This window comes from Argopecten irradians, chromosome 11 (genome assembly GCF_041381155.1).
Source record: "Argopecten irradians isolate NY chromosome 11, Ai_NY, whole genome shotgun sequence".
Classification (NCBI taxonomy): Eukaryota; Metazoa; Mollusca; class Bivalvia; order Pectinida; family Pectinidae; genus Argopecten; species Argopecten irradians.
In genome coordinates, this window is record NC_091144.1 from 35,503,434 (window position 1) to 35,530,216 (window position 26,783).

Sequence of the window (26,783 nt, forward strand, 5' to 3'; positions counted from 1 at the left end):
AGACTGTAGCTAGCTATTATAACATTTGGCCAGTACATGATATCTATACTCAATGGAAAGGAAATGTTGAGGGCAATAAATTGGGTTTAACCCAGGACCTTCATGATCACAACATGGGCCATTCGAGGGCCAAAATATATCGCGGTAGTAGCATTGCTTTTTAGGCCATGTGACCCAAAGGGTCAGGATGACCTATTGTTAAATGGTTATAATCAGACCGCAGCGAGCCAGTACATCATCATGATATATATATATATATAGGAAAGGGTCGAGAAAATGCTGCTTCCAATACATCAGTGTTGAAACCAGGACCTCCAGATCATGGACTATAATTATAATTAGATGTTCAAGACAGATTTCAGTAGCCATGCTTTATACTTCTATAATATAATCGGATCCTTATTTTTCACACTTCTTATATGGCAGCCATTTCCTTTGTCTCTCATACCGTATTTTCCGGAGTATAAGCCGCTACTTTTTCCCTGAAAATCGGGAGTGCGGCTTTTACACCAATGCGGCTTATCTGTGGACGAAAACCAAAATCTGACAATGTTTTTGCATTATTTCGTCGTGATTTACATGTGAAAATCGTAAGTTTTACTCGCCAGTTTTGTAAAGTTATACATCGGTAAATAAATGTTGAAATCACAGGTATAGGTACAGTTGAAAACAGGTTCCTGATCACTTCCTGGTAGGTAACAATGACACACCTGTACATTATCACCTGGTCGGCCTGACAGATATACAGGTGTAAGTAAGAATGGACTGCAGCTCCGGGGTATATAAGACAGGTCGTGAAGCCTCGGAGGCAGTAATTTGAAGATTAACATCCTTTTAACAGACAGAGTTTATAGTGTTAAGTGCAGTATCCTGCAGGTATTCCTAGTCACTAGGATTATCAGCAAGGCTTTAACATTTTATGAGTCCTCAATATTGTAATTATTAATAATTATATGGTCAACAGGGCCACCTGTTCATAATTTTGCTGGACTATATAGTAAATCCGTACTGACCACAATATATCGGATCTAGAGAGAGTAGTCTGAAACTGCAAAAGGAAGATTCATAATGATTGTGTTAAAAAGTGATAATTAGTCTGTACTCTACAATCAGTGATATATATGCTTGTGTCTTAAATTGTGGATATATATATATGCATTTTTGTACAAGACAAAAAATAGGACTTGAATTCGAATCTCTGAAAGGTAAGTGTAACACTAATGTCTTTTCTAGATCATTCAACCCAATAGATACATATGAGATCTTCTGCTTCAAAAGCTGGAACAGTTCATTATGAATTTCCAGGGGTTAATGAGTTAATTAGAATCAATTAATAAAATGAATAACAACTTAGAAAGATGACTAATTTTCATGACCATATATATATATATACAGGTGTGTAAAAGCTTGATTCATAATATTATGTTCTGAACTATATTAGCAGAATTGTATATGTGATATAAAGAATACATATGACGATGGTGTTATTTAAATTGTAATGTTGATATAATCATAACCTATCATTAATGAAATATCTTTATGTATATGATAAAAAAATGTCCTAGCTATGGAATATATGATGCTGGTGATAACTAAAAAGAAAGAAAAAAAAAAGAAAAAAAATATATAATCAGTCAAATATTCTGTTGACATGTACATTTGAACAAACAAAAAAGATAAAAAATGTAGAATATATGCAATATAAATATCTCATTGTTGAATAATGCAAAATCTTATCAAAATGATTTTGTGCTATCATCATCTATAAAACAGCAATGTTATTGTGTTGTGAGGAGAATGCTTAAATCTCAAAAATCATATCTCTTAGTCCTTTTCGATTAATTCTATAAAGCATTGGGACTTCTACACCAAAGAATATGTGGGCCCAACTAACTGAGATAGTGTCAAATATATACTGAAACCAGGTCACTGTGACCTATATATTTCATCCTTTGAACTAAATTTTAGAATGAAAAAAATTACAGGGACTCTCTCTCTCTATATTATTGTTCCTAATTAAGACACTGAAACATATTTTGTATATAAGAACACCTAGAATTTTATCAAAATATTAATATATGGCCAGAGAGCTGAGGGCGGAGGGGGAGTGATCAGTGCAATTCTTTTTATAACTTTGGCCTTATGGTTGGTCACAAAAAACAATTTACCTCAGTAACACAATATGCGGCGATGATGATTGTGTTTTGTGAGTGTATCTGTTAATGACCTGGCAGGCTCATGGAAACTTGTGTGTTACTTGTGACAGCTACATGTGTACAGGTCATATGCTCCTTATAGCTGATGGAAAACAGGTGTCCTCCATAGCTACACAGTGGTACGGAGGTTGGTGTACACTTAACTCATCAGGAACACATATAATCTGTGTAGATAGTAAGTATACTTCATCTTCATTCTGTGGAATATAAGTATACATATTCATACCATTGAAGTCTTATATCATATAAGCAGTGTTGAAAATACAGTGGGACCCACTTTATTTGAAATCGGTTATACTGAAATAACCTTAATGAGAAATGAATTAGAATTCCTGTTCAAATATATCCATTGCCTTTCTCCTTGGTTATTTTGAAATATGGATAATTTGAAGAGATTTCAAAATGTTCCTAGTCCGACTATTTAATCACTAGTCCAAATTATATATATTAGATATGCAGTAGTTTTGTTTCAGCACTTCAATCATGATCAGTTTCAATTTTTGACCTAAATCAGTCTGGTGTTCAGTTCATGAACTCAAATTCTCACAAAATGATGCATCCGGACAGAAATAAACGCATCTACAGAAAGCACACAAAATGTGTTGAAAAATGCAATTGACCACCACTCCTGTATATCGGGTGGGAGCCACTAGTCCAATCGGACTAGTTCATTACATTTGACACTAGTCCGGTTGTAAAATTACTAGTCATGAGCATCGGACTAGTGCTTAAAATTATATTTTTCCATGGATCTGGGACACATACAGGGCCCGTGGGGTATTTCTGGTCTCTCCTGATGTCCTGTCCTGTCCTTTCCTGTCTTGTCATTTCCAGTCCCATCACATCCTATTCAGACTTCATATGGGGATAAAGGTATTCATTTATTTAATATTGAGACAATTCTTATCTTAGAAAAATTTGTTATTTTCAGTAACGTTAGAATTCTATCGTGACAATTAAGTTAAATAAGTTAAATCAATATAAATAAACTCAAAAGTTAGAAAGTTACTCAAATACGTCCTATGATATTGCAACTAATTTTCAAGGATTAAGTTCATTTCAAAAGTATTTAAAAATTAATCACATGAAAGCTTTTTCAGCTATATACCAGGTAAATAGAAATCATAAACTATAAATCACAAAAATTATATCACTGTGAAAAACGTTTTAGGCATGAAAATGCAAAATGAAGTTAATGCAAAAAGAAGACATCTGACAATAAATGTGTGTTCTTTCTATAAAAATGTCACTTTTGGCCTGGGGGTCTCTGTATTAACATGTGACCTGTTTCTTCAAAGGGAAACCCTAATGACCTACTTATGTATATGTCACATGACCCATTAAGTATGTCACATGACCCATAATGTATGTCACATGACCTCTGTGTATCCGTAAAAGTTTATTATAGGTGTAACCTGCGTATATTATACATGTAGGTATCTTATCAGAAGGAAGTCTTTATGGAATACACACACTAACGGTACATTTATATCCAGTGGAATTCAGTGGTTGGATTGATTGAAATGATCGTTAGAAGTTAATTAAGGTAATGAGCTTTAGGAATAAGGCCACCATAAATTAATTTATAGTTTATTGTACTTTAATTTATTGTGTTGAATGATAGTATTTAACAGTTTACATACCACTGTGTAAGACTGCCATCCTGACTTAATTTACCATTTAATGTTCTTTAATTTAAATGTACTCGAATGATAAAGTTTTCAATAGGTATACATACCAAATGTGTAAGACTGCCATCCTGACTTAATTTACCATTTAATGTTCTTTAATTTAAATGTGCTCGAATGATAAAGTTTTCAATAGGTATACATACCAATGTGTAAGACTGCCATCCTGACTTAATTTACTATTTAATGTTCTTTAATTTAAATGTGCTCGAATGATAAAGTTTTCAATAGGTGTACATACCACTGTGTAAGACTGCCATCCTGACATAATTTACTATTTAATGTTCTTTAATTTAAATGTACTCGAATGATAAAGTTTTCAATAGGTATACATACCAATGTGTAAGACTGCCATCCTGACTTAATTTACCATTTAATGTTCTTTACTTTAAATGTGCTCGAATGATAAAGTTTTCAATAGGTATACATACCAATGTGTAAGACTGCCATCCTGACTTAATTTACCATTTAATGTTCTTTAATTTAAATGTGCTGAATGATAAAGTTTTCAATAGGTATACATACCAAATGTGTAAGACTGCCATCCTGACTTAATTTACCATTTAATGTTCTTTACTTTAAATGTGCTCGAATGATAAAGTTTTCAATAGGTATACATACCAATGTGTAAGACTGCCATCCTGACTTAATTTACCATTTAATGTTCTTAATTTAAATGTGCTAGAATGATAAAGTTTTCAATAGGTATATATATATATATATACCAAATGTGTAAGACTGCCATCCTGACTTAATTTACTATTTAATGTTCTTTAATTTAAATGTGCTCGAATGATAAAGTTTTCAATAGGTATACATACCAAATGTGTAAGACTGCCATCCTGACTTAATTTACCATTTAATGTTCTTTACTTTAAATGTGCTCGAATGATAAAGTTTTCAATAGGTATACATACCAATGTGTAAGACTGCCATCCTGACTTAATTTACCATTTAATGTTCTTTAATTTAAATGTGCTCGAATGATAAAGTTTTCAATAGGTATACATACCAAATGTGTAAGACTGCCATCCTGACTTAATTTACCATTTAATGTTCTTTACTTTAAATGTGCTGAATGATAAAGTTTTCAATAGGTATACATACCAATAGAGCTGTTATCATATATCGGCATCACGAGATCACGATTGTAGAGAAGAGACGACGATAAAAAAACTTATATCTACGATATCGTCGTCAGCCGTAACCCATCATGTGTTCATGGTTAGTTGGAAAGGAAACAAAAACATTGCACTGTCGGACACGGACAGAATCTGATTGACTTGTAAACAAACATCTAATTAAAAGTATAACAAATAAATGTTTGTTTTGATGAATGTTTCACTTTATTAATTTACAAATTTCACTCTTTATTGTACTTTCATGATTGGTCCCCCAAACATGACTTATATTTCCATAAATTCCTTTGATATTTTACTCGGCAACAATCGCGATATTATCGTGACGATATCGTCAAATTTTGACGATATCGCGATGCACATTTTCTCTACGATAACAGCTCTACATACCAAATGTGTAAGACTGCCATCCTGACTTAATTTACCATTTAATGTTCTTTACTTTAAATGTGCTCGAATGATTAAGTTTTCAATAGGTATACATATCAAATGTGTAAGACTGCCATCCTGATTTAATTTATAATTTATTGTACTAATGAATTCTAATTTTGCTGAATGATTAAGTTTTCGGTAGGTATAAATACCATTGTGTAAAACCAACTTGATTTAATTTATTGTTTATTGTAATATGTGTACTCGAAAATATACTGTTAGGGTCATTATTAGAAATTAAGGGCTGCCAATTTTCAATTGGGAACCATTTAAATTATCATATGTATACCCGATTATGATAAATGGACATCAAAACCTCTGATCATGAGCCAGTGTAGCATGGTATTTTGAATAGTGGTATATTGACCCCGAGGTCAAAATACCATAATGGTGAATTGAACCATTCGAGCTCATGGTAAAGTGAAAATACCATACTACACCATTATCCAAAACTATAAACAGGGCAAGACTATTAGGCTGCAAATTAAAGCTATCTGGCACCTTTGATGTAGAATTAATTTATTGAATTAACCAGGTACTTGTGTCTACGGTTTTAGAAGGCTTATGTTGTTATTTCCAAATTTAATTGATAGGTGCAGAGAAAGATTCTGATGATGATGCTTGGTTTGATTCAATTAAGCAGTGCTTGTAGATACACAAAAATATTCCTAATAGTTTGGGTTGATTAGTTAAACGGCGTATCGACAGCTATGGTCATATAAGGATGTACAAGGTTTAGATGGTCGAGGAAAGGCAATTCAAAGTATCCGGAGAAAAACCACCGATCACCCTGGCAAACGTGCCACCCAAAAGTGTGAGGACTTGTAGTAATATATAGGGACATCATATATAACCACTCGCCCCCTGGCCACGGTCCCTGCTCTAATACAAATAATTACATTAGAGGAAAACATTTTAAGCATCATGCTGCATTCTTGCTGCATTTTCCTGATGTATTCATGCATGCATACTTCATTTATACTGTAACAATGCTGAAAATCCATAAGGGTACTTAATAATTTATGCACAGATTGCACATGATGCATTCAAGCATTGAACTTGGTTTCACAGGCAACTTACAAATCATTAATGTGAAACTCGACTCTTGTAGCATCAGCATTTTTGTGCATTTTGTGTAAGCCAACATTTGTATGCTGTACATTTACATGTATTGAAAAACCTTTTGGAAAATAAAAAAAAAACAAAACAAAAAAAACAGTTGCCACTTGACACTATACCTTAAGGGGGAAAAATTGTTATGGTATTTTAATTGTAACAAGTTCATTTACCTGGACTAATATATTCATCATTGCTTTTTATCAGATTTTTACAATGTGGTTCTAGTATAGATCTGCTGCAGGGGAAATTGGATGATATTAAAACAGCCATTACTATTTCAGGCACATGTTGTATGTGGCATTCTAAGCATTGTCAACACAAATCTAAGATAAAATTTATGAGGATTCACATCATTTCATGCTGATGATGAGTCATATTTGTGGATATTCAGAACTTAATGTATTAAATTATCCTGTTCTTTTCATGTAAAATTTTTCGTCATTTGGCAAAACCTGCCTAAGCGACCACCTTTTGTCCTCTGTATAAAGACCACATGCTTATATATATTGACACCACTTTTCTAGAATTTCTAATTAAATAGCAAATCTCAACGCAATTCAACCTGTATATAAAGACCACTTACTAATAAGACCATTTTTCTAGCGTACCAAATTACATGGAAAATTTTAAAACAATTCAGCCTGTGTACATAAAGACCACCTCTGTATAAAGACCACCTGCTTAATAAGACCACTTTCCTAGCGTCCCAAATTAAATGGCAATCTCAACAATTTAACCTGTGTATAAAGACCACCTGGCTATAACGATTATTTTCCTCTGCTCAGCAGGTGGTCTTTATAGACAGGTTTGAATGTATGCTAGACAACCAGAATTTCTTCAAAAGTATCAAAATTGTATGTCAAATTGTTGATATTGTTTCATTGATACCGGTATATAAATAATATCATACCTTATTTCATTCTTAACCTTATATAAAGGGGTCAAAATGATATGCCAATATAGTTTCAATACTATTTCTTTCTTAACCCTATATAAAGTTGTCAAAATGCCAATATGGTTCTATCGATACAGGTATATATGCATATGGTATCATACTGTTTCATTCTTAACCCTATGTAAAGGTGTCAAAACCCCAATATGGTTCCATCGATACGGGTATATATATGGTATCATACATGATTTAATTCTTACCCCTATTAATACATCATAAATTAAAGTGCAACAAAACGATATAAATCGTTCCAACGTGGCAACAGTCAGATTAAAAAAACACTGCTTCTAAAGCTGTTTGATTGAGAATGAATTAAGAATTCTTGATTACGCAATTTATAGGTGTAATCGTGTGTTTATCAGCCATTGATAGACAATTACTTCCACGATTTGTCTCTATAATTCATGGCCTGACAGCTAACTGAAGGTTTTCCTGGTGCAGACCGACACTGACTTCAGACCCTTACTTGTTACTGCAGACTTAAGCAGTCACGATGTTCAATCTAATCAAACTAAAATCAATATCATGTCCAGTACAATTGAAGTCAGCTGTTCGAGATCTCCGTTGTGTAGCTATAGAGGTTTTGTAAGTATTTGTTGAGTAAGACAATGTGGCAAAGTGTGTCATCAAATGTCAATTGTCAAGGCATATTGCAATTGTCTACATGTTTTGTTGGTACAGTGAAAAACGTTCATAATGAACCTCAGGTTCATAGGTCTATTGTCAAGGCATATTGTCTATGTTTACACATGTATTGTTGCATTTGGTACAGTGTACATTTATTATAACAAACCTCAGACTACCATAGCTTTACTTCATTACAATTTGCAAGTATAGTTAATTAATTTATTTACATACAGTCAAACCTGTCTATAAAGACCACCCAATGAACTAGGGAAAAATGGTCCCTACAGTCAAGTGGTCTTTATACACAGGTCATATTATATTATAAATAACCATTGGGGCCCTAAGTAAGTGGTCTTAATAAGCAGGTGGTCTTTATACAGAGGTGGTCTTTATACACAGATGGTCTTTAAACACAGGTGGTCTTTATACACCTGTCTTTATACACAGGTGGTCTCTATACACAGGTGGTCTTTAAACACAGGTGGTCTTTATACACAGGTGGTCTCTATACACAGGTGGTCTTTAAACACAGGTGGTCTTTATACACAGGTGGTCTTTATACACAGGTGGTTGCTAAGTCAGGTTTCACTGTACAACAAATATCATACATGTTAAACTTTGAATTTGAATCATTTTGAGCTGTGAAGGGTACTGAGCAGAAGATCTCATTTATATACTCATTGTCTGATCGTGGATCTAACTTGAAATGCCTCTGGTTTGATTCCGCGATTGGACCTTGAAATTTATTACTGTTGTTATATACCTGCTTCTGGAATTTAGTGCTTTTAACGTACCTGCAAGGTTTGATTTCTATGTGTTATTCTTCGAACTTTCGAAGACTTCAGAATAAATAATATTTTTGCATGCATCTACCAATAACCTATCATATGACGAGCGAATTTGAATAATAACATTTGAATTATTTTGCTCTTGTACATAACCAAATTTGGCCACAAACATCGTTGGGGGAAGGGGAACAGAACTTGTGTAAAGTTAATTTCAGTGATATTGTTTCAGTATTACATGGTTATAACAAACCTGTGCGGACAAATGAAATCACTTTGTTATAAGCAATGTTTGTTATATACACATATTATAGATATATCAGAAAAACCTAAGATTGGCGAGGAATTAAAATTACTTCATCATAACCATGAATTCAATGTAAGCGTATTCATTATAAACTTTTACTACGGGTTGGATTTAAGATAATTTTTATCGCAAAAAAACGAAAGCAATGAAATTTCTAGCGAGATAATTTTGTATGAATAATCAGAATTTCAATTTTATTGTCAGGTACAGTATATTGTTTTCACCTTTTTCAGGTTCAGGTCGATGTTTGGAGGTCATCCTATCTGGACTGTAATAGAAAAAGATAGAGATCTTTGAGTGACAGGTGTCTAGCAGCAGTGCAAGGTCAAGAGGTCAAGTTCCCCTCCAGACATACTGTACTGGACTAACATTCTAAGTACTGGACTAGCTACAGGTGCAGGTGGAATTCAGCAAAAACAGGTAAAAAGGATGACCAGTTCAGTATAAGGAGTTCGACCCAATAAGTGCCCATGTCCGTATAACTAAGCACCCCTCCCCTTTTGAGGCCTCCATTTCAATTGTCCGAACATAAATAGAGACCAAAACTATCAAAACTGTATAGGTTTGCACTTTTCTTTGCAATTATTTCGTCTTATTAAGCAGCTGTTCATTTATTTTCAATTTTTAAACACCCTGGGCGCTTATGTTTTATTAGGTAATATATGGTAATCATCTTAACTTTGTCAAATTGAGTTTAGAATCCTTTAATCAATTACAATTACTGTAAAACAGCACATATCGCTTTTGGAAGGGTTTGATTTCGAAATTCAAAAAAAGTTTTGTTATCTCCTCTTATTTCATATCTACTGGAATTAAATTTACATGTTTCGATAAATTACATGAATTTCATTTCATTTTTACTTCACAGTAAGTAACTCTGCATGAATCTGTTTTTTAGCAAGAATAAAACAAGTGGAAAGAATTTTTTTATTAATATATTTCTGTATCAAATACATATATCTGTATCAAATTAAAGAATTATTTTGTAGCATTTAATAAAGAATTTAATTACCATCAAAGATTCTTTTGCATTTAAAAGTAGTTGACATAAAGAACTTTCAATATTAACATGAAAACAGAGTTTGTTGTATCTGCACTGCTTTGTAGATCTACTCTAGTTGGTTAAAAGTAACAAAACTTCTATGATGACATCGTATTTACATACACTCAGTAAACCTGGGCAGTCAGCTGTGGGGCACTGTGTACATCAACAGATCTGGCCCATTTCAACAGGTCTTATAATTTAACAGAGCCTAATTAGAAACTGACATCTTAGAGCATATGTGGGGAAATATAATACCTAATGAGACTAGAGGTCACAAGTCTGTAGTAAATAATCTGGGCCAGTGAAACCAGTGCTGTATGCATGTCTTATCTGTATAGCTACAGAGGCCATTCATGGGGGAAAAGACTTTTATTCTGTGTAAAAGTCAAAATTTTGGGCTATCAAGGGGAAATTTGTTGTACAAGAATTATGAAAGAAATAAATTCCTACAACAGATGTTACAACTGAGATACTATGTCCTACAAATCTGGGGCCATGAGGTCCCAATATCTAACAAATAAAATTAGCAGATGCCATTTAAGGGGAGATAACTGTCTATATGTTGTTCCATATGTGTTGTATAAAGTTGGAAAGGTCATTCAAGTGGAGGTAACTCCTTATATAACTTACAAATCCATGGTACTATCAAAAGGAAATTGTTTTGTACATAAATAAAGATAAAGATGTTATTCAAGGGGAGGTAACTTCCTCCATATTTTAGAGTCCTGGGAAATCAAGGGGAAATTGTGCTGTTTATGTCTTGAGAAATATAATCAGCAAATGGCATTTAAGGGAAGATAATTGTCTGTAAATTGTTTTGTATGTGTTGTATAATTTACTATGAAGTTGTGAAGGTCTTTCAAGGGGAGATAACTCAATACATACTGTAACACCTGGGGTGTCATTCAGGAAATTGTTTTGTACATGTCAAATAAAGATGCAGATGTTATTCAAGGGGAGGTGACCTTCTACATATTTTACAGTCCTGGGGCACCATCAAGTGGAAATTGTTTTTTATAAATTTCAAATAAAACTGTAGAGGTTTTCAAGGGGAATTAACTGCTACTTAATGATACAAATTTGGGGCCATCAAGGGGAGTTTGTTTTGTACATGTTCTTCTTATTATGTAGAGGTCATTTACTTACTGGTGAGTCAAGCATTAGGGAAATCAATTCTCTACGTTGTTAGCTGACAAATCTGTTGTAGGTTTTAGTTGTATATAAAGTGTACATGGTAATATGGTCGCCTTTTAGCTTAGCACTAGAGGGAATTTCCCTTTAGTAAAAGACCAATAAGTCTGGGATTGGGGGTTCAAGTCCGGCTGGATGCACACTAACCTGTCGCCAATCTATATACAATAACAGACATCAAAACTACTTACCAAATTTTATTTAAATTACAGTTATATATAGATTCATAATACAACCTGAGGCCAGCTTATGAAATTTTTTTTACAAACTTTTTTGATATACTCTCTAATCTTCCTGTGTAATACCTAACCTCAACCCCCCCCCCCCCCCACCCCCATCAGTCCCCATTCCAACTTCTAAATACCATTCCTATTCCAATTAAATGCCCATAGCTTCCTTTCTATTGTTGAAACATAAATAATGTCTGTTTTAGTTCTAAACAATTGCTATATATACAACTTAAATTTCTAGCATGTGCCCTTGAAAGAAATTGTTTTTACAAGTTCATTTTCAAAACGCTTGAAATGATCAAGACGTGTTCGTACTCGGAAATTCAATGACGACGCGAGTAAGGATAGAGTTATCGAATAACAACACTTCCCCTACGAGTAAATCTAAAGGCAATGAATATTTTAAGCAGACTGAACATGTATAAATTGATTATTTTGTGTTACCATGACAGATTTATAATTGTGTTTCTGTGTGCAGAACTGTTTGTGGGAAATGAATGAATTGCGCAAGTGACAGTTGTACGTAATAAAATGGACAAGCTGTAAAGTTATATAAGACAAGATAAATGACATAGTTAATACAGTTTGAATTGAATGGTAGATTACATTGAACTTAAATGTTGAGTATCTTACCCAATTCATCAACGTGACCAGTAGGTAGGCTGTCAGACACAATCAGCCATTTTGTCCCTGAGGTAAAATGTGTGACACCTTCACCACTTGGCCACTGTGACCCTGACGTAAAATGTCAGACACCTTAACCACTCAGTCACTGTGACCCCCTGTTTAGAATGTCAGACACCTTAACCACTCAGCCACTATGACCCCAGATTTAGAATGTCAGACACCTTCACCACTTGGCCACTGTGACCCTGACGTAAAATGTCAGACACCTTAACCACTCAGTCACTGTGACCCCTGAGGTAGAATGTCAGACACCTTAACCACTCAGCCACTGTGACCCCTGAGGTAGAATGTCAGACACCTTAACCACTCAGTCACTGTGACCCCTGAGGTAGAATGTCAGACACCTTAACCACTCAGCCACTGTGACCTATGAAGTAGAATGTCCGACACCTTAACAGCTGAGCCACTGTGACCCCTGAGGTAGGCAGTCAGACACCTTCACCACTCAGCCACTGTGACCCCTGAGGTTAAAATGGCGGACACCTTCACCACTCAGCCACTATGACCCCAAAGTAGAATGTCGGATACCTTCACCACTCAGCCACCGTGACCCCTGATTTAGAATCTGACACTTTAATTTACCATGGGTTGTCCACCAGTATCTAAAATATTGAAAATATATCACTAAAATTTTGGCCTTAATATTTTTGTCTCTACTACACATCTAGTATTAGAAATGAGAAAGTCCATAAGGATTTTTATCGAGGGGGAGATAATCTAGTATAGAACTGAAAATGCCTTAAAGGATTTCAAACTAGGGGGAGATAATCTAGTATTAGAACTGATAATGTCCTAAAATTTCAAACTAGGGGGAGATAATCTAGTAAAGATGAACTAATACTCTGCTGAGAAACTCCTTTAATTTCAAAGTAGGGTAAAATAATCAAGTATATATATATAATTAGAAAGTCCCAAAATAATTTCAAACTAGGGGAAGATAATCTAGTAAAGAACACCGCATGGAAAGTCTTAGAGTCTGTTGGCCAGTCTACCCAATCCCAAATGCCAATTGTATAGTTAACGTTACAATTGTATGAGCACTGGTCGAGTAGGCTATGCATTTACAAACGACTTAGTAATCAGAGAAATCACTGATAGCTATATATATAAGGATTGATTTGTTTACCGGACAGTGAATAAATCCCTGCTAAATTCTGATGAGTTGTATTACCATAATATGATGGATGATGCACTTCCTATCATGCCAGGGGCTTAGCAGTGTAGTGCCTACAAGATGTGTGTAAGATTGTAGAGCTTATAATTCTGTGTATGTTGAGTGTGGGTAGATCAGATCTAGTACAAAGTGATGTCGTATATGAAGCAGTTCTGACCTTTATGTATAGACTGGCCACCAGTCTCTAGAACATTAAAAAGTCACTAAAATTTGGCTTGATTATTTTTGTCTCTACTACATGCCTGCTTCTTTATGTATTAAACTAGACTGACATTACAAGCTACAAGTACAAAGATATATACTCTAAACCAACTTTCTTTCATGAGCAATTTGTTTTTCGCGAATTTCGCGATCAAGGTATACACAAATTAGTGAAAGTATATCTCTGTGAATTATATCATAGATAACTCTTGCATAATTAAATTCAAAGGTATCATCATTCAATTTTAAATCTGTGAAATTATAATCTCTGCGATGGAATGGAAATTGTATAATTAATTACAGTAGTTAATGTAAGAAGACTGCAGTATTAATGGTCAGAAAAAGAATTTCAGATTGTGGAGAGTATACCCATATTGATGCAAGTCATCTCAACAAATGATAGAGGGAATTTACCTTTTCTCTAGTGTCAGAGGGAATTTCTCTTTGCTCTAAATATTGGCTGAGGGAATTTCCCTTTTCTCTAGTGACAGAGGGAATTTCTCTTGGCTCTAAATATTGGCTGAGGGAATTTCCCTTTTCTCTAGTGACAGAGGGAATTTCTCTTTGCTCTAAATATTGGCTGAGGGAATTTTTTCCTTTCTCTTAGTATCAGAGGGAATTTCTCTAATTGGCTCTAAATATAGGCTGAGGGAATTTCCCTTTTCTCTTTTGACAGGGAATTTCTCTTTGCTCTAAATATTGGCTGAGGGAATATCCCTTTTCTCTATAGTGGTAGAGGTAATTCCCTTTTGTTTAGTGGTATAAGGAATTTCTCCTTTCTCTATTTAAATGACAGGGGGAATTTCTCCTTTCTCTATCTAAATGGCAGGTGGAATTTCTCCTTTCTCTATTTAAATGGCAGGGGGAATATTTCTCCTTTTTCTATTTAAATGGCAGGGGGAATTTCTCCTTCCTACAGTTTGACAGGGAATTATCCATTTACTAGTGGTAAGCAACTTTTAACAGTTAATTTCTTACGTCAGTGCAGTATACTTGCTGTGACTTATGTAAAATATGTCTAGTGCAAGAGTCCACCAATCAATGATGTATGTTTTATAAGCATGTTTATTATGATTGGTGCTATTGTATTATGTGGTTCTGTATTGGGTGCATTGTACTTGCCATGACAGCGACCAGGTGATTCAATTCCTAGAGAATCAGGCCAGAGTTCAGATGTACCAGACACAGGCCCTGGTCTGACCATAGAATTTTCTGTCCGCTCCATCCGCTAAAAAAATATGTGCATATATATCAATACCAGACGTTTCATGGAATTTTATGAATAACTAAAATGATTATCAGATGTGACCTTGACCTTGTATAAATCTGACCATGACCTTGTATTAAATATCCATTATGATCAAGTCTGAATTACACTGATCTGATGATGAATTGAAAGTTAACTTTTGCCGAAAAGTTGCTATGTATTTGCGAGACAGATCATTATTTATTTTGAGGAGAAGCTTGGTAGTTTTGAGCAAACTTATTGATGTTTTTTATTCCGATTAGTTCTAGAATGTGTCAGTCTTTATAACTGTAGCTTCTGAAACCTTTTGTAAACGTACGCTTCCAATTCCTAAATGTTTCTACAGAAAAGTTTTCTATAAAGATGTCTTTGTTCTGAATCTGTCATTGCAGTTTACATGATAAGTATAGTCTGTTGTATATGTAATCAATATGAGGTATAAGATCCTGTGTTTGTATGTTATATTCTCTCAGACTAACCAGACTTGTTGCATTGTGTTCAAGATGCACTGGCCGACTGCCATTACATATAGGTACAGAGAGATTATATACATGTACCTAGTACTGCTGACATCTCACGAGGCACATACAGGGGCTTTATTGTAACGATTCTCTGATACTGGGGTCTTAATCACCCATGTAGACACATTTGAACTCTTCCAATTTAAAGCTCTGAACAGTTCATTATGAGTTTCCGGGGATGAAATAAAAAAATATCTATTGCTGCTAATCTGTCCCAATGTTGGAATTTCATGCTTTGTGTTCAGGTTCATCTAAAGAGAATGGACGTGTCTTAGAACAAAACCAGGTCACTCTGACCTAATTAATTTGAGCTTTGGTCTCAATTTGTTAAAAAAATAAAAATAAAACTGGTCTAGGTTCTATTATTAGGCAACATTGGCCCATACATGGATGAGACAATGGGACATGTACCAACTTTAATATTAAAATAAGGTCACTTTGACCTATATCTTGACCTTTGACCTCCAATTAAGAAAAAAACTTGTCCTCTCTATATTTACAAGGCACTAGTACTAATGAATAAGTATTTTTCTTCAGTAACCAAAATTACTTACCAGTACTTAACATTATTACCATTGTTGAAAAGTTTTATTTTCTTGTTTTATTTGGATTGTTTAAAATAATTAATTGCATATGGGAGAAAATCCATGAGGATAATAAAGATACATGTAAAAATAAATTGGATTTTACCATTTATTTGTTCGTTATAGGTTTCCAAATCTAATGAATGTGTTGCTTGTTTTGTAGGTTATGATGTTTCCGTGACGACACTCCTACACTCTGTAGTTTGAATGGAAGCTAATGATGTCTGCGCTGAAGGACCAAGGCTATAGATCTACACTGTAGCCATGTCTCTGTGGTTAGGCCATATAAACAAAACTTTGACTAATTATTATCCATCGTCCTAATACATATCATCAGTGATTTGGAGAATATTTTGTAACATCCAAATCACTTGAGATCAAAATGGCTGCCGCGCGACCTAAATTGACGGAGCTCGCTGATTGGTCCAATATCCATGTGATCAGCGAGAATGTCGAAACACCTGGAAGTCAGAGCATTGGACAACAGTCGTCCATGAGCGGGTTTTCTGTGAATAGTCACTGTCAGTTCCTTAAAGGAAAGACGGAGAAAGATGCTTATGTGGATGCCAAGATACAGACGATGAAGAAGAAAAACAAACATAGAGATGACCCGGATAGCCAGGAATGCGGGCTTGGTCAGTGTCGACCGTCCTGTCTGCAGTATTTTGCCAATATAAAAGCGTTTGTGATATGTATGAGTTTACTCCTGGCTACCTCAGGCACCATGTCCACAGGCTACTTCAATAGTGTCATTACAACAATCGAAAAAAGATTCGAAATCGGCAGTTCCGTGTCTGGCCTTATCGCAGCTTCTTACGAGTTCGGTTCACTAGTGACGGTCATTTTCATCAGTTACTTAGGTGGCCGGCGTCACATCCCACGCTGGATCGGCACCGGAATAATATTCATGGGGTTTGGAGCATTACTGATCGTATTGCCGCACATTCTGGCTGAGAAATACACTGTGAACCAAGGCATAATGTCGAATGTGACGGAGGAAAACATCTGTAAGGTCCAGGACAAGAGTGGGCCGTTTGGGGACAAGTGTATCAGTGAAGGGTCGGGGAACATTGGGAACGTTCTCATCCTAATCTTTGCCCAGGTGCTGATAGGAACAGGAGGGACGCCAATCCTAACCCTCGGTACGACGTATGTGGATGATCACGTGTCCAAGGACAAGGCACCTGTGTACTTAGGTAAGAACCAGTGTAGGTTTTTCTAAGAAAAAAAAATGGAAAAATTCTTCCAAAGAATTAATTTCATTCCTCAAATTTGCTTGCATAATTTCAGCACTTTCAGAAAAAAATATTTCTTCATACATAGTTGTACTATATATATGTTAGAAAACAAAGATAATAAGTAGCTGTAAGAATAAACCAAAATAGGTTTCATAATATATTAACCCATTTACACTTGAAATTTCCTAATTGACTTATCTAGTCTTCAACTTAGAAGAGCCTAAATGTGTTTTAGGGGTGAATGAGTGATGTACTGCTGTAATTATTGTTCACACAATTTTTTGTAGCAAATTGGGCCATGAGAACACTTCAAGATATATGTAAAATGTACATTTAAAGTTTGCTCTGAAGTCGTATCCAACCAGTAATATCAAATAAAAGGCCAAAGTCAAAGATTAAATAATTGTAAGCCTCGCAACGAAGTTAGGGGGAGGTGGGGGTATACTGGAATCAGGTTGTCCAGCTGTCTGTCTGTCTGTCTGTCTGTCTGTCTGTCTGTCTGTAGGTATATCTTTGTCCAGGGAACTCCTCCTAATCTACTTGACAGAATATAATTTTCAAAATTTGGTAAACAGTACCCCGACATAAAGGGGAGTTGAGTAAACTATATGTATAGGATCTGCAATGTCCCCATATTAATGGAGTTATTACAAAATTTGTGCAGCGGGGGGTATTAGTCGTCCACTCTGACGACAAATCTAGTTTACAGTCTATATGATCAGTATGTATTACCTTTATTTCAGCGTTTATCTACGCCTCTGGAGTACTTGGCCCTGTGTTAGGATACGCCCTCGGAGCCTTACTGTTACAGTACTACGTGGATATGTTTATCTACGATGTCGACATAATGCCGGGTGACCCTCAGTGGATCGGTGCATGGTGGGGAGGGTTTATAATCTGTGGAGGAATATTCTTCACGTTATCGATTCCGTTCAAATGGCGTTTCCTAAAGTCTTGGTGAAGGAGAAGCGTAAACTGCTGGAATTGAAGGCGAAGGAATGTAAAGAAAACTATTAGAAGGCGCGTATAAGATTGTTTGGTAACAGAGATGATCAGCATGGGAGAATGGCTAACATATATGCACTAATCATTTCACATCCCACATGTACTTCTATTTAGCCTACATGCTATCAGCATATATGACTATATATTCTTATTTACACACTTTGCAATCATACTATTACACTATATGTGCATATATTCTTGTTTCTTATATACATTTTTTTTATATGCTCCTTAGGTTATTCTATTTAGACATACATTGTTATTTACAAGATTACATAACATATTTAGCACAACAAGTCATTCACAGAGTAATTCATCTAAAGGTTGAATAAGTATGAACCAGTTAGTCTAATCATTGAAAGGGACCATAAAGTGATGATTGTTAGATAGCAACATAAAAAATAAAAAAAGGTGTTGTTTTATATATAATGTAGTAAAAAAAGTCATATAGGTGATCAATCATCTTATCATTCTTTGCAGATGTTTACACGTTATGACCACAATAAGGAATAGTTAATTAACTTTACTTCTACCCACATTGAACTTATAAATAATTTATTGCCATAAATTTTTTTTTACATATATACTAATTATTCCCTATATACTCACATTAAGTGTATTCCATTACGCTTATGCAATACAATAATACACCCATATACTTATTTCAATTTACACATATGCACAATCATTTTATATATTACTATAGTAAATTAAATGCAATCGATATACATGCCATACATATATTTCTGATTTACTGTAAATATAATGGAAACAATTATTATATACTGTACCATACGATTAAAACTTTTACACTTATTTAATCAATATATATGCCCATATTTTTATATATTTACATACATGCAATCAACATATACAGAATAACTGTATATGCCCATATATTCCTATCTACTTATATGCTAATTAATATATTTGCCCATGAAACTCCCTATTTACTTGAATGCAATAGTTCTATTTGCCCCATGACATTCTTGCCTACACTTATGTAATCAATATATATACCCATATATTACTAATTTTACATATATGCAATCATTCATTCACATCCCCACATACTTCTATATTGCCTACATGCTATCAGCATTATACGTTGACTATATAGTTCTTATAATTACACACATGCAATCATACTATAGGTCCTATATGTATGCATATATTCTTGTTTTCTTATATACATTTTTTTGCCCAATATATGCTCTATATTCAATTCTATTATAGACATATACATTGTATACAAGATTACTAACATATTTACATAGACAACAAGTCATTCACAGAGTAATTCACTAAAGGTTGAATATAGTATGAACCGAAAATTCGGTTAAAAATTGCAAACCGTACGGTAACGGTTCGGTACGATAATTTAAGTTTCGGATTCGGTTCATTAAAAAAATAACTGTACCTATAAACCTGTAAATTTACGTGTTATAAAACTGTATTGCAGATTATTTCATTGAAAAAATACGGCCGAAGTTGTTTGTTCAGAATCCCGAGAAATACACCTGTATGACCCGACATATATGTGTAACACGTGTGCAGTTCCAAGTCATTCAGCAGATCGTTTTTTGCTGTCTTACTGCGGACATGATTTTTCACATACATAATATCTAAATGATATGATTTCACTAAATGTTTGATATTATTATAATTGATAATTTTTTTTATTAATGTGATTTTTCCGATAAACAATAAAAAAATCCCGCAGAAATTTCGGCAGCTAAATCAAGCCGCCATTGTGTTGCCGATTGTAAACAATTCGCCGTTTCCGTCGGCCAATATTCCGTGAATTTAAACCATTTTACGATTTTGAAACATGCACCTGGTACGTAATAATGTTTATATCTGATTATAATTCTAATTGCATAATACTTTTAAAACACTTTTTTCTGAGATAATACCGATGTATTGATTTGCCGGTAAAATTTTTCACCATGTCGAATCATCACATAATAATGCGTCATGAAGGATACGGAGAAAAGTTTTAGTGACGAAAATAATGTATCATAAAGGGATTTACGAGGACATATATCTCTCTGTGACTGATTAATGTGTCAATAGTACTGAAAGAGTTTAAAAAGATAAGAAAATGTTCAATTATGTTTTTTTAAAGATGTTCCACTGCTGAGAGATCATAAATGATACTCAATATTTGAACAAAAATTGGTATTTAATCGTGTTATATGTCTTATTAAGACACAAAATGATATAGAATAATTAATGAATTTCTTTGCTGCATGCACTTTTAGAAACTTCAATGTATACTAGGATATAGTGCTGTGGATTATTTTTCAGGGCGCAATAAATTATATGTTTTTAATTAGAAGTGAAATCTTATAAAGAAAAAAAAAACATTTGTTTTAAGTGATATACCATCTTTAAATCTAAAGCAGAATTCTTTTGATAGAAAATAGACTTAAAAAGTGTAATTGAGATTTGCCTGAACCGAAACCGAAAAAAACCGAAAAACCGAAAAACCGATCAAAAAAGTTGAAACCGAACACCGAGCTGATAAAAACATGAACCGTGACATCCCCTAATCTGCATACATGCAATCATTCTATATGCCCATATATATTCTTATTTACATATATGCAATCAATTCACATCCCCACATACTTCTATTTGCCTACATGCTATCAGCATATATGACTATATATTCTTATGTACACACATAAAATCATACTATTTCTATATGTGCATATATTCTTGTTTTCTTATATACATTTTTTTTATATATAAGCTCTTTATGTTCTATTTAGACATAAATTGTATACAACTATTTTATATACCAAGGCTTATTTTATTTACATATGGCAATCGTTGTACCTGCCGATATATTATTGCTATCGCATTATTGATAACCTCAGTGTACTTGATTGTATGGTATTGTCGGTTAATTTTTCAATTTACATATACTATTTTACATGTTGTACAAATACATCTAATACATACTCACTGGCTGCCAATCATGAATATTATAATAATTTAGCACATACATTAAGCTGTTAAATTCTGTAAACTTGTGTCAATTTTATGAGTGGTCAATCATAGGTAATATTGTTTTTGCACAAAGCCGTAGTTTTCACTCAGACAGTGTCCACGTTTGTGATGAGGGATGGGATCTCATCCAGCATCTGCTGTCTGGATCTCAAAAAGATCTTCCTTCCTTCCTGGCTATGTTTGATAAATATGTGTCCATTTATTCGACCAGAAAGAATGGATGGCACCCCTCGATTTTGACACTGCTAAGTCTTTCATGATAGCCTGTCTAACTCGGGTTAGGTCTTCAGTTAAAAACGTTTTGTGAGGGTTACCTTTAAGGTTTGTTTTTGCCATGTAGATTTTATTTTTAATTTTCCAGTTCTTAAATCGGCAGATGATTTGATATTTGTTGTCTCTTGGTTTCCCTATGATATGCGACCTGAATATGTCATCTTCTGATATTTCCACTTTCAAGACCCCTTTGCACAGTTCTACGATTAGTGGGATCAGTGTTAGCGGTATTCGCCCTTTCCAGGGGAAACGTTATGGAACCTTAGAGAGTTCCTTCTACCATATTGTTCAAGTTCTTCAAACTGGGTTTGTAAGTTTCCTACGGTTTCTTCTAAGAGAAAACACCTGTCTGAAAGTTCTAGATTGACTTGGTCAACTCGTTTATTTTACTATTTTGTGTGTCTATAGTCTGGCGCAGGGGAGTTACCATTTCGTCCAAAGCTTCGCGGACTATAGTGTTGAGGGATTCTTTGAGAAAGAGGAGTAAGGGCATCAACCAGTGCCGGAGCTAACGCCGGGGCTACACTTTCAGCAAAATCTGGGCTTATCATGGTAGATTTGACTAAAGTGGACATGTCAATTTGCTTCCCTTTCCCGAGTTGGAGAGTGAAGAAGTCGGACGAACCCGGGGTTGGTGTGACAGGTTTAAATGTTCGTTGTCTTGTGCTTGGTTGCTTAGAAACCGGACTCGGCGTGTTACTATCAGGTTGGTTTCGTTTGTTAGTGGACGGAGGAGTCTTGTCAACAAAAGACGAGGCCATTTTTCTCAGAATCACTATTGTCTATAGGCCTAATAGCACGGATTATGGATTTGGGGCGAGTTCGTAAATGACACAATGGCTGAGTCAAGAGAGATCACATCACTCGCTTCGATATATATAAGTGATCTATTTAGACTGCTAAGATGCATAAAAATGGTAACAAAAATACACACAATCATTGATTGTTCAGTACTCTTGGTGGGCGAGAAGTTATTTGTAGAATATCACCACTCACATAGTAATTTTGAGAACAATCCCTCAGGACCGGGAATTACACAGCCAATCTGGTGTCCGCCATCTTGAACTATCGAGTGTTTACTTGAAGTGTATAAATATAAAGGTGTGCCATTCGGTAAAAACTAACAAGGGTAGATGAATAACATAAAACGTTGAAAAGTGCTACAGATTCGCCTATATTTTTTAACATTTTCAGACCAAAATTTAAGGGGTTTGTAGGAAGCAAATCGGTCATAATTTGAAAAATAAAAATGCGGTGAGGTATTACTTTTTATTGGCTTTTCGTATTGCAAATAAGCCAGTCTTCATGGAAATTCTAAAAAATCGATTTTTCCTGAGATCATTTTTTCAGAAAAAAAGAAAATATTACTATTTTTATGCAATTTTTCACTAAAATTGGGTCCCGGACTTAATTTTTAAAATAACGATATTTCGTTTTATTGTGGAAAACCGAGCTTATTGGATATAGTAATGACTTCTATATCACCTACTGAAGGTATGAACATGTTTACAGGTAATCTTCATTTTTAAGTTAAGTGGATCTGCTACAGGGAGGAAATAATTATTTAATTTAAAAATCCTTAAAATCCGGATTATTAAGGTAATTTGTACATATCCTTCTTTACGCAAACCCTGGAAGAAAAATTAAACCCGGGTGGACATATGAATTTTTATGCGGGTTTTATGTGATCAGGTATAACTAAAATTCAAAAATGATTCAAATATATGAACGAAATTCCATGAGAAGGAAACCAGAAGGGACGGGTTCTAACCTTAAATGAAACTGACTCTTGTCATTCCGCATCATCAAAGAAGCGTGCTTTCGCTTTCGAACGAAACCACGTAAAATATCTAACACTTTAGCGTTTCCGTTTAATTGTCATAATGAATCTGCATGATAAACAGAGTAAATGGTTGATTATCTTACAATATAACTATTTTATATTTTGGTGCTCGACACGGAAAGCCGAGAGGACTCGGCAAAGCCTCGTCATCTCGGCTTTCCTAAGTCTCGCACCAAAATAAACCTTGTATTGTAAGATACTAACCATAGTATTCTCTATGTGAACCAACACAAAGAATCGTTTTTAAACTATAGCTAAAATTATTTATTGTTAATTGATTTTAGCTGGTCTTGGTCTATGGTGAAAAGAATCGCTCAATAAGGCCGTTTTCGACGCTACTTTCTCGTGAAACCTATCATTTTGAATCACGTGAATCCATTTGAACCCCTTTGATCAATAGGCCTACCTGCACATGCAGACCATGATTCACTTGTATTGGGTTTTAACTTTAGGCTATGAAAGGCTTCTGCAAACTTTCTATTGAATTTGTTTCAGTGGTTTTTTGAGAAAAAGTCCCAATAATATATTGTGTACGGATGCATGACACACAACGCACGACGACACTGAGTTTAAAATCCTAATGTGATTAGAATAAAACTTGATCCTCCTTCGGCTTATGACGGACCTAGCGGAAAATCCCCGTCCATATACTTTCTCCAGTAATGGTTCTACATTAACCAAAGCAGATATGTACTGGCTAAAAAAAAGATGTTCAATCTAATGTTTACCAAACCTTACCGTGTAACTACTACACATTAACGAAGTTGGAAATGGAATTACTTTTCTAAAGTCGTATTTCATTATATAATCAAACTTGTTATTTTTAGTGGTTGTTATACACGTAAAGGTTCCGGACCTGACATTTTGATTTCGTCCTATTTAGAACATCACGTGTGTAGCGCAAAAACAATGTAAGACTGTAACAGTCCGGAACCTTCTTTGATTGTATTAACAACCACTAAATAACAATTTTGTATTCATTTCGCATGCTCACATTATCCACAGATGAAAATTTCCATACAAGGAAAATCGACATTTACTGAGGCTAAAACAGCTCTGGACTATGAAACTACCAAATAACTGACAACTAAATTGATGTGTTCTAGACATAGTTTATACAATTTTTCCCACTTTTTAGAGCAGACTTTTGTGCGAGAAAAAAAAGAAAACTAGAGTCATCGCACGAAGCAATATTTAAAGTAACACTTGATTTCAGGTATTTTCCTCCTAGCTATGGTCATGTGGAAATATCACTATTAAAAATATTTCATGATAATCTGAGGAATAATCATAGCAACAGCTAAAGGAAAATTTCCAAAAGTGAATTAAAACGGAAGCATTATTATCAAAAAGCGTGCAATTTTGAGTAGCGTGCCAATATGGGTAGCAAAACCATCCCGAGTGTCCGTCTGTCGTCCGCAAATCTTTACCGTCTACTACCAAAACCTCTGACCCAAGATTATAAGAGATCTAAGGCGAAGCAGTTGGTAGTCAGAAAGTTCGTTTGTCAACCCATGAATGTTGGTTCTAAATATAGTGTCGGGGTTTAGGAGAAATAAAAATGTGTTTAAAGATTATCACTTAAAACATCGTAAGCTTAAGTTTTATGTCAATTTTTAATTTTCAAGATATCATATTGTCCAAAATAATGTTAAATTTGTCAATACGATCGAACATCAGACATACCGTAGAAAGTTTTGTGGTCAATAATACAAAATATGACTTGTGTGTATTGCTTAAAAAATTCACCAGAACGATACATTGGGTAAGGCATTAGTCAGATCAGCTCACATTTCTACTGCTCCGATATTATCTATTTATTTGTGCTAAAACATACCATGTAACAAAGCATTATGCTTTGTTTTTAAAGATGATCTCCTGAAACTTTGTCTTCTTCTAGAGGGATTTCCGTCCAATACTGTAGCCATCCTTCCAGTTCCCCGAGTCTTGGCGACTGTAAGTAATGATACCCGTACAAATACTTTAACACACATGAAGCTAGACAACGGGCATATGTTGTCGATCGTTTTGACATGCATTGGTGTATAACATACATTGGGATATTTACGTAATCGACATGGTCAGGATGGTGAACGCAACATCTGACGATTAATCAAAGTAACTGAAAGTACGTGAGACTTAAGCCTAAAAAAAGTTACAAATCAAAGAATTCTGATATGCCATTGATTACATAAATGAAAAAAAATGTCAATGCGCATTAGCATATCCCAATCATTTGTTGTCAAATTGAAATGGTAAAGAAATTATTTATACACCTTTTTAAAGTTTAATTTTCTATTTCCTTCTACTCAATACAAAGAACAATGCGTTATGCGATATCAATAATGTAATTGAAAGTCCATTGCAGATTTTCTAAGATAAATTAATTTGTTATCGGTGAACAGCATATCATACACTTTCATGTAAAATTCCAAGTTGGAAAACTATGAATTCCAGCTAAAAGTGTTGTTTTTATAAATGCAAGCACTCTTTTATAAGATCGACAGGTTATTTCATTATTCATACACATATATATTAGTAGATAAATCACAAAACAGGATCATTACAGATGATCACTGTACCCGTGAGTCAATGATACATAAATATTGACCTTCACTCTTTATTTTGAGAAAATGGCAAAAAAAATGTCACTTTGTCGCTTTAAAAATTTGTTTTATTAATGTGTACCTAGATATGCTATCATATCCTTTAAAATGCCCTGTTATTGCAAAGCTTCTCAAATTTACTCTTCAGACAACATCAGTTGGATAGGTAATCCTATAATCTTACCATTCTTTGCGCATATACATTGTACATATTATTTCTTTCATTCCGGCATATTTAATCGAAAATTGAATGTGAAAAGCTTGTTTTGTATCATTAGCAATCACTCGCCATGAAGCTAGAGCGCCCATACATGAATTTGTCATCCCTCCAATTTGGTTTATATTCATAATTGACTAATGAGATGACAAAACAACTGTAATGCCAATGCATAAATACTACAACCCCAACTGGAACTCCACATACTCGAGAATATCCTGGTATTTTAACACAATATAAATTATAAGCCACCTAGATATAATTTCAAGTTAATTTTGAAAAATGTTGAAAAATATCAAAATACAATTTTAATTTTCGTTTCTTTATACTTTTCAAAACCATCATATAGGGGAGATAAGAGCTTTTTTTATATAGGATAGGGGCATTTTAATATTCAATAGTAAGTAATGCCGGTAATTTAACACTGTTATGATGTCCC

At 34.4% G+C, this 26,783-nt stretch overlaps 1 pseudogene; it reads left to right on the plus strand.

Annotated features, from left to right (window-relative positions):
- The first annotated feature begins 740 nt into the window (after nt 1–740).
- On the plus strand, nt 741–18,399 carry LOC138334599 (solute carrier organic anion transporter family member 5A1-like; annotated as a pseudogene).
- The last annotated feature ends 8,384 nt before the right edge of the window (nt 18,400–26,783 follow it).